The sequence below is a fragment of the Falco peregrinus genome, chromosome 6 (assembly GCF_023634155.1).
Source record: "Falco peregrinus isolate bFalPer1 chromosome 6, bFalPer1.pri, whole genome shotgun sequence".
NCBI classification, from domain to species: Eukaryota; Metazoa; Chordata; class Aves; order Falconiformes; family Falconidae; genus Falco; species Falco peregrinus.
In genome coordinates, this window is record NC_073726.1 from 8604673 (window position 1) to 8615097 (window position 10425).

The 10425-nt window shown below is 49.3% G+C and overlaps 1 protein-coding gene across 3 annotated transcripts in view; it reads right to left on the reverse strand.

Moving 5' to 3' along the window:
• Nucleotides 1–9905, reverse strand: part of PLXNB2 (plexin B2) — a 268020-nt gene extending 258115 nt beyond the window's left edge. Inside the window, exon 1 of one of the 3 annotated variants that reach the window (XM_027782298.2) lies at nucleotides 9783–9905. The gene's annotated coding sequence lies outside the window, so the exon portion shown is untranslated. Of the gene's footprint in view, nucleotides 1–9403; nucleotides 9616–9782 lie in introns of those variants that run through there. The other 2 variants (XM_055807634.1, XM_055807633.1) reach the window with 2 other exon arrangements.
• Nucleotides 9906–10425: the final 520 nt, after the last annotated feature.

Here is a 10425-nt window from a genome sequence, read left to right on the forward strand (position 1 = left end):
TAACGGATTACATGGTTTAGTAGCACGATAAATAAAAATAGAAAAGAAATCACACAACGTTAGCTCAATTCTTGTCAAGCTGGGCTCATTCCAACCAAAACAGTCTTAAGATATCTGAATGCAGATACACGTATCCAGTAACAAGGAACGCAGGTCAGGTTTGCAAATCAGAGGACCACGACCTTACGAAGCAAGGAAACAAAAAGGGATGTGGAGGTCATCATAGTCTTGCAACTAAGCATTCAGAGCTTCTGATGTTATTAAAAGGGCTAATGTGTTTCATGGATGCAAGATACGAAAAAGATATGACAGTGAATGGAAATACTGAATGCGGGGGTGGGGGTGGGGTACGCAATGGTAAAGAGTGACACTGAAATACTGTGCCCAGTTCCATGGCTGATGCTCAAAAAAAGATGCTGAAAATTAGAGAACATGCAGAGCACAGCCACAAAAGCAATTAGCGTGTAGAGGGGAAAAAAAGCATTATGTATAATCAGATTTAAAGATTCAGTCCTTCTGATAAGCCACACAGACAACTGACAGCTTACTTGATCATCTTTAAGGAAAAAAAAAAAATATCAGCAATGAAAAAAACACTTTAATACAGCCACGAGCAGACTTAAAAGGGACCAACAGATGCAAGTCAAAAGCATAGAAGGCTCCTGTTAAAAACAAGATACGAATTGCAACAGGGAGAAATGAACAGGAACAAAATTCTTGAAGACGTAGTCTCTTTTTCTCGGTACTTTCAGGATAACATATGCTTTAGCCTAAGGATTTGTTCGGCCTATGAGCAATGCCAAGTGAGATGGTCTAGCAACTGTAGGACTTGATGGCTCCACTGACCCTAAACTCTGAATGACAGTCTCAAAAAAAAAAAAAAAACAACCACCAACAACAAACCAACCCTCAAACAAAACCAAAACCAAAACCAACTGAAAAACCCAAAAGCATATTGCCCTGCATTTTCACTAATGCTACTGAGCACTGAATTAAATGCACAATGGACTGTGAAATGCTTGCAGATCTTCCCCCAGCTAAATGTCAAATGAAGAGGCCATCTGTTAATAAACATAAACATTACCTCTCTGGAGTTTTATCCAATGCACTAATAAGTAAACTCATACCACCATTTAGTGCTACAGGATTGCCAAGGCAAGTGAAGTCTTTCGGGTTTTCATTTCAACAGCTTGGGTGGGCAGAAGAAGAAAACACCTGGAGCCCGTGGCAGACACATTCCCAGTCACGAAGACAGCTTCACGGCTGTAGAGTTACAGGCTCTTGAGAAACTTCTTCAAAGTACTCACAAAGACGCTTTCTGCCTGAGTAAAGGCCTTTCAGACAAAACCACCTCCACTTAGCATGTTTGAGAGGAAAAATATATATCCCCGAAGTTACCCATTTCAGTTGCTTTTCTAGGTTTGTAACTTATACCTCAAAGGGTGATGTGCATGCATCGCAATCCCAGCTAGAGTTTTCATGGGGTGTTAAGTCAGTTCATGACAGAAAAAGGCCCAGTTGCTGATGATGTTAATCAAAACTGCACAGAAAAATTTGTTAAAGCTTTTTAACTACTTACTAAACCCAGAAGACTGGAAATAGAAGAGGTTAAACTATTGCTTTCATTGCCTTACAATTCAACAGGCCCAACATCAACTTAATACCAATTTGCCTCATACTGATTAAGTGAACATAGCACGCAAGTTCAACACACACTGTGGCAAAATATTAAGGAACGACAAATTAGCGGGTCTTCTGACGTATTTTAGAGAGAAGCTGCACATTTTGAACTTCTAATTGCAATGAGCATAATCAGATCCATTGAAGGGAAAGGACTAACTAGTACAAGCGGAAGGAAACCATAGCCTACTACTATTAACCATTGCAAGCACCATGTATCTTTAGAAAAGAAGCTTTTATTTGCTGTGTATGCCTAGCCTAAGCACAAACAAAAGATTATTAAATTGCCCCTCTGATTCAGGACAAGAGAGATCACCCCATATTTCACTTGCACCCTTTTTACCAAATCAATGTGGTGGGGATTTTTCTGCCCTCTGCTTTCTTCCTATGGTAGAATACATTTGACTAATCACTGTTTTCCCACTGGGAAACACTGGTTAAAGAGCTGGTCCTTCACAAATTCTAAATAGTGACGCAACTAGGAATGTAAGAGCTAGATCTTCTTTATATACAGCTCTTACATACATCTGTCAGAAAGAGATACTATCTCTTAAACTATCTAGAAGACAAACAAAAGCCCTGGGGAAAAAGACATGAGTTCACTCCTGAAATTTCTACATATTTAAAACACAGTCAATTAGTATAGACAGAAGGTTAAGCTTGAACTGTGAGAGACCTTGATTTCTGCATCACTTCGTCAAGAGACCAAGCTATCACCCCAACAATCCCTCTAGACATAGCAAGGTTAATGTCAGGTTTATGTGAGCTTCCTTCACATCGACATGTCACCTTAATCCAGCTTAATTAGAAACGCTAGCCAGGTCTAGGTCTATTCAGCAATAAGCATGAATGTACCTTATTCTGAAAAGGTAAATTCTGTAACAATTCGCTTGAAGTACTAAAAATCTCATTAATTTTTATTTAAAGCCATGCTGATCACAGGTGGTTCCTATGTACTTAATCTGGCAGAGTGCTCCCAACAGGTCTACCTGCGCAGGTCCAGCTAAGAAGTAGGGACAGGACAGCTCAGGGGCAGAGCTTGTCCACAGCTTCCTGGTTTGCTGTAGGCCCGAGAAAGCTTTTGAACAACTTTAACAGAAAGAAGGACAGATAACATATCACAACATAAAGAAAACCGTGACTGTCAAGTAATACAAATTCCATTCACTGCAAATTGCCAAAATCATAGAATCACAGAATGGTTTGGATTGGAAAGGGCCTTAAAGATCATCTAGTTCCAACCCCCCTGCCATGGGCAGGGACACCTTCCACTAGACCAGGTTGCTCCAAGCCCCATCCAACCTGGCCCTGAACACTGTCAGGGATGGGGCAGCCACAGCTTCTCCAGGCAACCTGCTTCAGAGCCTCACCACCCTCATAGTGAAGAATCCTTCCCAATACCTAAATCTAATCTCTTTCAGTTTTAAGCCATTCCCCCTTGCTCTATCACCACATGCCCTTGTGAAAAGTCCCTCTCCAGCCTTCTCTAGGCCCCCGTTAGGTACTGGAAGGCTGCTATAAGGTCTGCCCAGAGCCTTCTCTTCTCCAGGCTGAACCCCCTCAACTGTCTCAGCCTGACGTCATAGGAGAGGGGCTCCAGCCCTCTGATCGTCTTCATGGCCCTTCTCTGGACTTGCTCCAACAGATCCACATCCTTCTTATGCTGGTGGCCCCACAGCTGAACGCAGTACTCCAGGTAGGGTCTCACAAGAGTGGAGAAGAGGGGGAGAATCACCTCCCTCAACCTGCTGGTCATGTTTCTTTTGATGCAGGCCAGGATATGGTTGGCTTTCTGAGCTGCAAGTGCACATTGCTGGACCATACACCAACACCTCTAAGTCCTCCTCCTCAGGGCTGCTCTCGATCAGTTCTCCACCCAGCCTGTATCTGTGCTTGGGATTGCCCCAACCTATGTGCAGGACTTTGCACTTGGCCTTGTTGGACTTCATGAGGTTTGTATGGGCCCACCTCTCAAGCCTGTAAAGGTCCCTCTGGACAGCATCACTTCCCTCCGGCATATTGACTGCACCACTGAGCTTGGTGTCATCAGCAAATTTGCTGAGGGTGCACTCAATCCCACTATCCCTGTGACTGACAAAGATACTGAACAGCACCGGTCCCAATACTAAACCCTGAGGAGCAGTGTTTGTCACTGATCTCCATCTGGACATCGACTGCAACTCTTTTGAGCACCATTTCCTTATCCACCGAGTGGTCCATCCACCAAATCCACATCTCTTCAGTTTAGAGACAAGGATGTCACGTGGGAGTGTGTGTCAAATGCTTTGGACAAGTCCAGCTGCTCTGTCACTGAAGGCCACCAATTTTGTCAGGCATGATTTGCCCTTAATAAAGCCATGTTGGCTGTCACCACCTCATTTTGCAAGTGCTTTAGCATAGTTTCAGGAGGATCTACTCCATGATCTTGCTGGGCACAGAGGTGAGACTGACTGCCTCAATTTTTACCTGTGGCCTTAAATTAGTGATGCTAGTTAGCAAGAAAAGCGAAACGCTAGAATAAGGTTTTAATTAAAACTAAATAAGGTTTCAATTAGATAACTAACTTTTTGAAGACAACATACTTCGACCAAATAAATCAAAACTACTAATTTCACTGGTTTCCAGGATCACAAAACTGTTTGCCTGAGGGCAGGTGGTGGAAGAGGGCATGTCAAAAACGAACCCAGAAGGGCAGAAACATGGAAGCTAACCACAAAGGTGGAGCAAGACCGGAACCACTTCAGAAGGCACCAGGTGGACTCCGTTGATGAGTGGCTAGGCTCCTAAGCCCAGGGAGCTCAGTGTGGAGCTAATCATCAACCTGTGCTAGCACTGGCTCCCAGAAGCCAAATTCCAAAGAGAAACAGAGCGTCTCACTGAGCACGTGGCTGGTGACCACAGTTCTGCTGACTCATTCCTGGGGACAAACTCTGCCCCATGTTATGGCAGTCTAAGGCTGAGGAATTGAGCAGGGGCCAATCGTCAAGCTGGTTCTGAGATTTTTTTAAATAATTGTTACTAACGTTTGTGAAGCACAGACACTTTTGGACACTACAAGTAGGTCTTCCCTCAACCATCTGAGATGGAAACCTAGAGATCCAAAAGCTACGTATTTTCAGAAACTTAACTGCTGAGACAGAAACAGAAATACTTGATTTTAACAGATAACTAAATTACTATCTGCCTAAACCTGCTGGTTTTGTCTGGGGTAGAGTTGATTTTCTTCATAGTAGCTAGGCTGGGGCTGTGCTTTGGATTTGCGCTGGAAGCAGTGTCGATAACGCAGGGATGTTTTCGTTACCGCCGAGCAGCGCTTGCACAGAGCCAAGGCCCTTTCTGCCTCTCACCCCACCCCACCAGCAGCTGGCAGGGGACACAGCTGGCACAGCTGGCCCCAGCTGACCAAAGGGATATGCCAGACCATGGGGCATCATGCTCAGCATATAAAGCCGGGGGAAGAAGGAAGGGGGGGGGCCATTCAGAGCGATGGCGTTTGTCTTCCCAAGCAACTGCTACACATGATGAAGCCATGATGTCCTGGGGATGGCTGAAAACCTGCAGCCGAGTGGAAGTGGCGAATTAATTCCTCGTTTTGATTTGTGTGTGTGCACAGCTTTTGCTTTACCTATTAAACTGTCTTTATCTCAACCTACGAGTTTTCTCACTTTTACTCTTCCAGTTCTCTCCCCTACCCCACCGGGAGGGAGGGAGCAAGCAGATGTGTGGTGCTTAGTTGCCAGCCGCGGTTAAACCGTGACACTAAAGAAAGTAAGCCCCAACTCCACAAGGTCCACTGAACAACCCTCTAGCCTGCCCTATTGCTCCAGGGCTCGGGAAAGCAACTGCCCTCTCCCTCCTCCATCCACCCTCTGGAGCCTCCAGGGGCAAGCACTCCACAGCCTCTTTTTGTGGCCAGTTCTGAGCAGTTCTGTAGTCAGAGAGCTTTTTGTACCACTAAGCCACTAATGGCTTAGACAACATGGCTCTCTCCAGCTCCTTATTTCCACTTTGCCTACATACGTTTTGACCAAGCAAAGATTAGGAGTTACTTACTACCTAAATCCATTATTTTTTTTAAACAGACACCCCCTCAATGACTTATGCAGACTGTGCTGTTTGGTGTTTGTTTTTTTTAAACAAGAATTACCAGACCAATGTCAAATCCGAGTCAGTCTCACACTTAAACAAAACTAAAGTAATACTCTACTAATTCTAGTTACCTCTGGCTTTATTATAGCTAATAATGGCCTTTTTTTATATATTTATTTTTATTCTAATGGTAGCAGCCATTTAGAGAGGACATCATCCCCCACCCCCCCCCATAAGCTTCCCCCACCCCCCCCATAAGCTGAGCTTCATAACATCCTGTGGTACATGAGAAAACCTGTCAAGAAAAGCCAAAACAAACATCCACTACTGAGCTGAACTAAAAGATAAAGGTGAGTAAGTAGGAAGAAGATCACACTGGGGTCGTTTGTTTACTTAATTCCATCTTAATTATTTAGACTCTCATCTCACTAACAGCTGTGCAGGTGCTAACTTTACTTCAAGAAGGACCTACATTTTTTGTTTGCATAAATCAAGTACATTTAATCAAGTGCACATTAACTCATCAACACATTGGATCTGATGAGGAATTGCGTAAGTGACAATGCCAAGCTATTTTGGTGAATATTCATTATATCTCTGTGGAACAGTCTGACTGGAGGAGAGTGAGAACAAAATGACAGTAAAAGAACGGTAGCAATTACTTTACTAGCAGTTAACATTGCCATTAACTGCTTGCTGGCAAGAGCTTAAAGTTGCAAATCCCAATTTAAGCCTGTTACCTTAATTTTACAATTGTAACTCAATATTCAGAATGTGACACTAGTGTAGTAAATACCTTCATTCCATGCTTCGTACAATAAATAGTTTGAAAGTGTATGAAAAGTTTAAAATTATAGCTGTTACAGAAATACAAAGTGCTTAGTACTAAGTCTTCATAAAAATAAATAAATGTACAAACTATTTTCTCAGAACCAAGACAGAATCCAAACCCATTAGCAACAAGTCACCGGAATATTTTTTTGTTCTTAACAGGCATTCATGAAGAGATCTCCCTTCAAGATGTAATTTGTTCTTAGGGAGCTTCTGCAAGCAAGGCAAACAGTTCCCAGTTTTGTAAAGCTTTTATCCCACCTCCAACATCTGTAGGAAAATTCAGGCAAAAGAGGGCTGTGCTGTTAGCGAGGATATTTTACATAATAGATCTTTACGTTAGATGGACAAAGCAAGTTTTGGCTAAAAGAAAAAACCCCTTCATTCACTTGCTAGTTCCCAGAATGGATGAAGGAGGAGGAGAGAAAGACTGTTCCGGTGCGCCATCTACTATGTCCTTCTGAAACCCTGAACCCCACGTGCTGTGACTGACCTACCGAGAAGGTCACACAACCTCTTCTGGTGCAAAGCTGCCTCCCCACTACCACTGCGCACCCAGACATGGTACGAGGTAAGAAGCTGGCATCACATTTGCCATCTAAGGAGAATGTAGGTGCTTATGGGCTGTGGTTCACAGCTGCAGCTCGATCTAGCCAACCCCCCCCCTGCTGTCTGCCTTGTCACCCGGCCAGGACAGGGACGAACAGGAGGCTCACGCTACTGGACTTCACAACATTACACACTAATATGAGCAGCCATAAAATGTAGTTTACATTCACATGCCACGCTGCAGACTCTGGCAGATTCAAAATCCAATAGAAAAGAAGCCTGAATGGCAGAGTAACCTCTGGCAAACGGACAGGATGAACAGCTGGATGCCTCAGCTCCTGGAGCGTCAGTGTCACAACTGTATTTATTTTGCTATCCTTCCCATGTTGTCACCAATCCAGGAGTATCAAAGATGTCAAAGTATCAATGCTGTTGTAACAGACTACCACAAGCATCCAAAGCTTCAGGTGCATGCTTTTGGCATTGATTTTACTACAAAACACAGCATCACATCTTGGTGGGTTGGCTCCAGCTGCTTACAGTTATCAGACCATGCAAAAAGCTTTTGGTACCAGAAGCCACTATTCAAACTCCTTCCCCAAACATTGTCACCATCTACCTTCCGTATTGGTTTAAGTAATGTATTCTAAGAAAGATAATTTTCTTCACATGCAATCAGACTAGGTTCCCACCAGGGCTTCGGACGCAGGAGTATTCAAGGCAAGGAGGACAAGCCATGCCAGGCTCGGCAGCAGACTTCCTCCCTTTTGTTTTGGCTGGAAGCATGCTCTGTTCTGGCTTTTCCATCGCAGGCGGCAGCCCCCGTACCCGACCACACCGGATACATCTCGCACCGAAGAGGCAGGTTGGGCATTAAGCGCCAGCCCAACATGCGTATGTAATCTCAGTCCCTAGCTTACAGCCAACAGGTCTCCCAGCTGATTTGCCTACAGCACCGTACACACAATCCTGATCCTACAAAGCCAGTTCTGCATTTCAAGCTTTAGAAGGAGGGAAAGAAAGAGATTATTTTTTTTTCAGTCCAGCGTTGGGGTTGACGCCTTCAGAAAAGAACCATAAAGCAAGCTGAAGCCGATCCTAGGTACATACCGGCAGCCTATTACTTACCAACCTTTGCTTCCTTCTAGATTCCATTGTAATGAGAACATAAACAGTAAAATAAGCATACATCTCCCTCGAACGAATTACCTATTCAGAGTTCCCTCTGGTGTTCAATAAGCTTATCATCACATTCAAGGTAACAGCGTTAGTCACAAAAGCATCAAGTTCCCTTACAAGCAAGTTATCATTTGAGAACGAGCTCGGCCACAGGGATGGGACCGTAGTGTTATAACTCACGGACAACAAAGGCAATGCCATTTTCCACGAGATTCCCGAGTCGCGATAAACTTATGCTTCCTTCTTTGTATTATTCACCTGAGCGCCTGGCTAACCCAGAAAGGACCCAAATCGTTATCTACCCCTCCTGCCTCCGACTGCCACCGAGGCTGTCGCAGTCCCGGCGAATGCAAAGTCACAGGTCACAGGTACGGCCCGGCTGAACAGGGACGGGAGAGCGACGGGAGAGGGGCGCCCGGCAGCGCCCGGTCGCAGCGCCGGGAGTCACAAGCCCTTCCAGCCTCGCGCGCCCATGCGCCTGCACGGAACGCGAGCGAGGCGCAGCACATCTAATTAACAGTTCGGAAAGAAAGTTTAAAACTGCCTCTGCGAAGAGACAAAACGCGTTTGCAGGAAATCCCAGGCGAGCCCCCGAGCCGGCAGGGCCAAGGCGAAGCGCGGGGCCGGGGCGAGCCTTGACCCCGGGGCTGCCGACCCCAGCCGCGCCGGGGGGGGGCTGCGAACCCCCCCCCAGCAGCAGCAGCAGCAGCCGCCGCCAGCCCCCACGCAGCGGAGCGGAGCGCAGGGAGCTCCGCCGGGCACCGGCGCTCGGCGGCGGCCGGGCGGGAGGAGCCGCCGCCCCGCGCCTCCCCCCGTCCCTGCGCGGCGGCTCGGGGAAGGCGCCCAAAGTCCGGAGCCGCCGCTGGGCTGGGCGCCCCTTAACCAGAACCATCTGGGGCGCGGGCAGCGCGGCGGCGGCCCCTGCCGCCCTGGCCCCGGGGGCCGCAGCCGAGGAGGGGGAAGTTGCTGTGCCCGCGGTTCGGCGGCCCCCGAGCGAGCGGGCGGCCCGGACCCCTCGCCGCGAAACCGCCGCCCCAGCCCCGACGCGCAGCGGCCGCGCTGGGGGCTGCGTTACCTTCAACAGGTGCAGGCGCCGGCGGGAGGCAGCCCGGCGGGCGCGGACCGTCCGAGTTGCCCGAGCGGGAGCGGCGGCGCCCGGCAGCCCGGGGCGGGCGGCGGCGGGCTGGGCAGAGGCGCTACGGCAGCCCCCGGCGGCCGCCCGTGCTCCCGGCGGGCCCCGCCGCCGCCACAGCAGCCGGAGTCGGCGCGAAGGCGGCAGCGGCTGCGGCCACCTCCGAGAGGAAGGAGAGGGAGGGGAAGGCAGAGGGAGAGAGGAGAGAGAAACCGCCCCGCGAGGAATTAATCATCACATGACGGTCGCGATCCGCCGCCGCCCCCCGACAGCCGGAGCCTACGCCGGGGAGCCGGGGAAAAGCTGCGAGGAGGGGACACACCTGTAGGCGCAGCACATATCCGCTGTGAGCACAATGCGAGACAGGAAACTGAAAAAACAGCCCAGGGAAGGAGAGAGGCTCCCGTTCGTCCCTCCTTCCCTTCCTCCCTCCCTCCCTCCCTCCGTCCTCCTCCTCCGCCTCTCTCCACCCCCTGCCCCCGGTCAGGATCCGCTTGCAGCGCTGTCTCACGCTGGGAGATCCAGGCGGAGGGCCGGGCGGAGGCAGGAGCCGCACTTTCTCTCCCCTTTCCTTTCCCCGTCTCCGCTTTGTGCTGCCCGCCAGCCAGGCAGAGCCGGCGCGGCGCCAGCCGCGGGGCCGAGCGCTCCCGGGGAGCCCCGAGTCGGGGACGCGCCGGGCCGGGGGCGGCTGCTCCAGCGCCGGTGGCGGCGCCCCCCCCGCTCCCGCCAGCCTCCCGCGGGAGCGCCGGGGCGGGGAGCGCAGCCCCCGGGTGCGCGGTGCCGGGGGGCTCTGCCCGCCGCTGGGACCGGCGCTGGCCGCCGTCTCGCCCTCTGACCCGCGGGGGAAGAGGTCTCTTTGCTGAAGGCCGCGGGCTGCCCGGCGTGTCGGTGGTGTTTTGGGGGCAGTGTGATTTCCAGCCCGGAGCGGAGAGGCTCCTGGGCTCCCAGAGCTCGCCTCTCCTCCT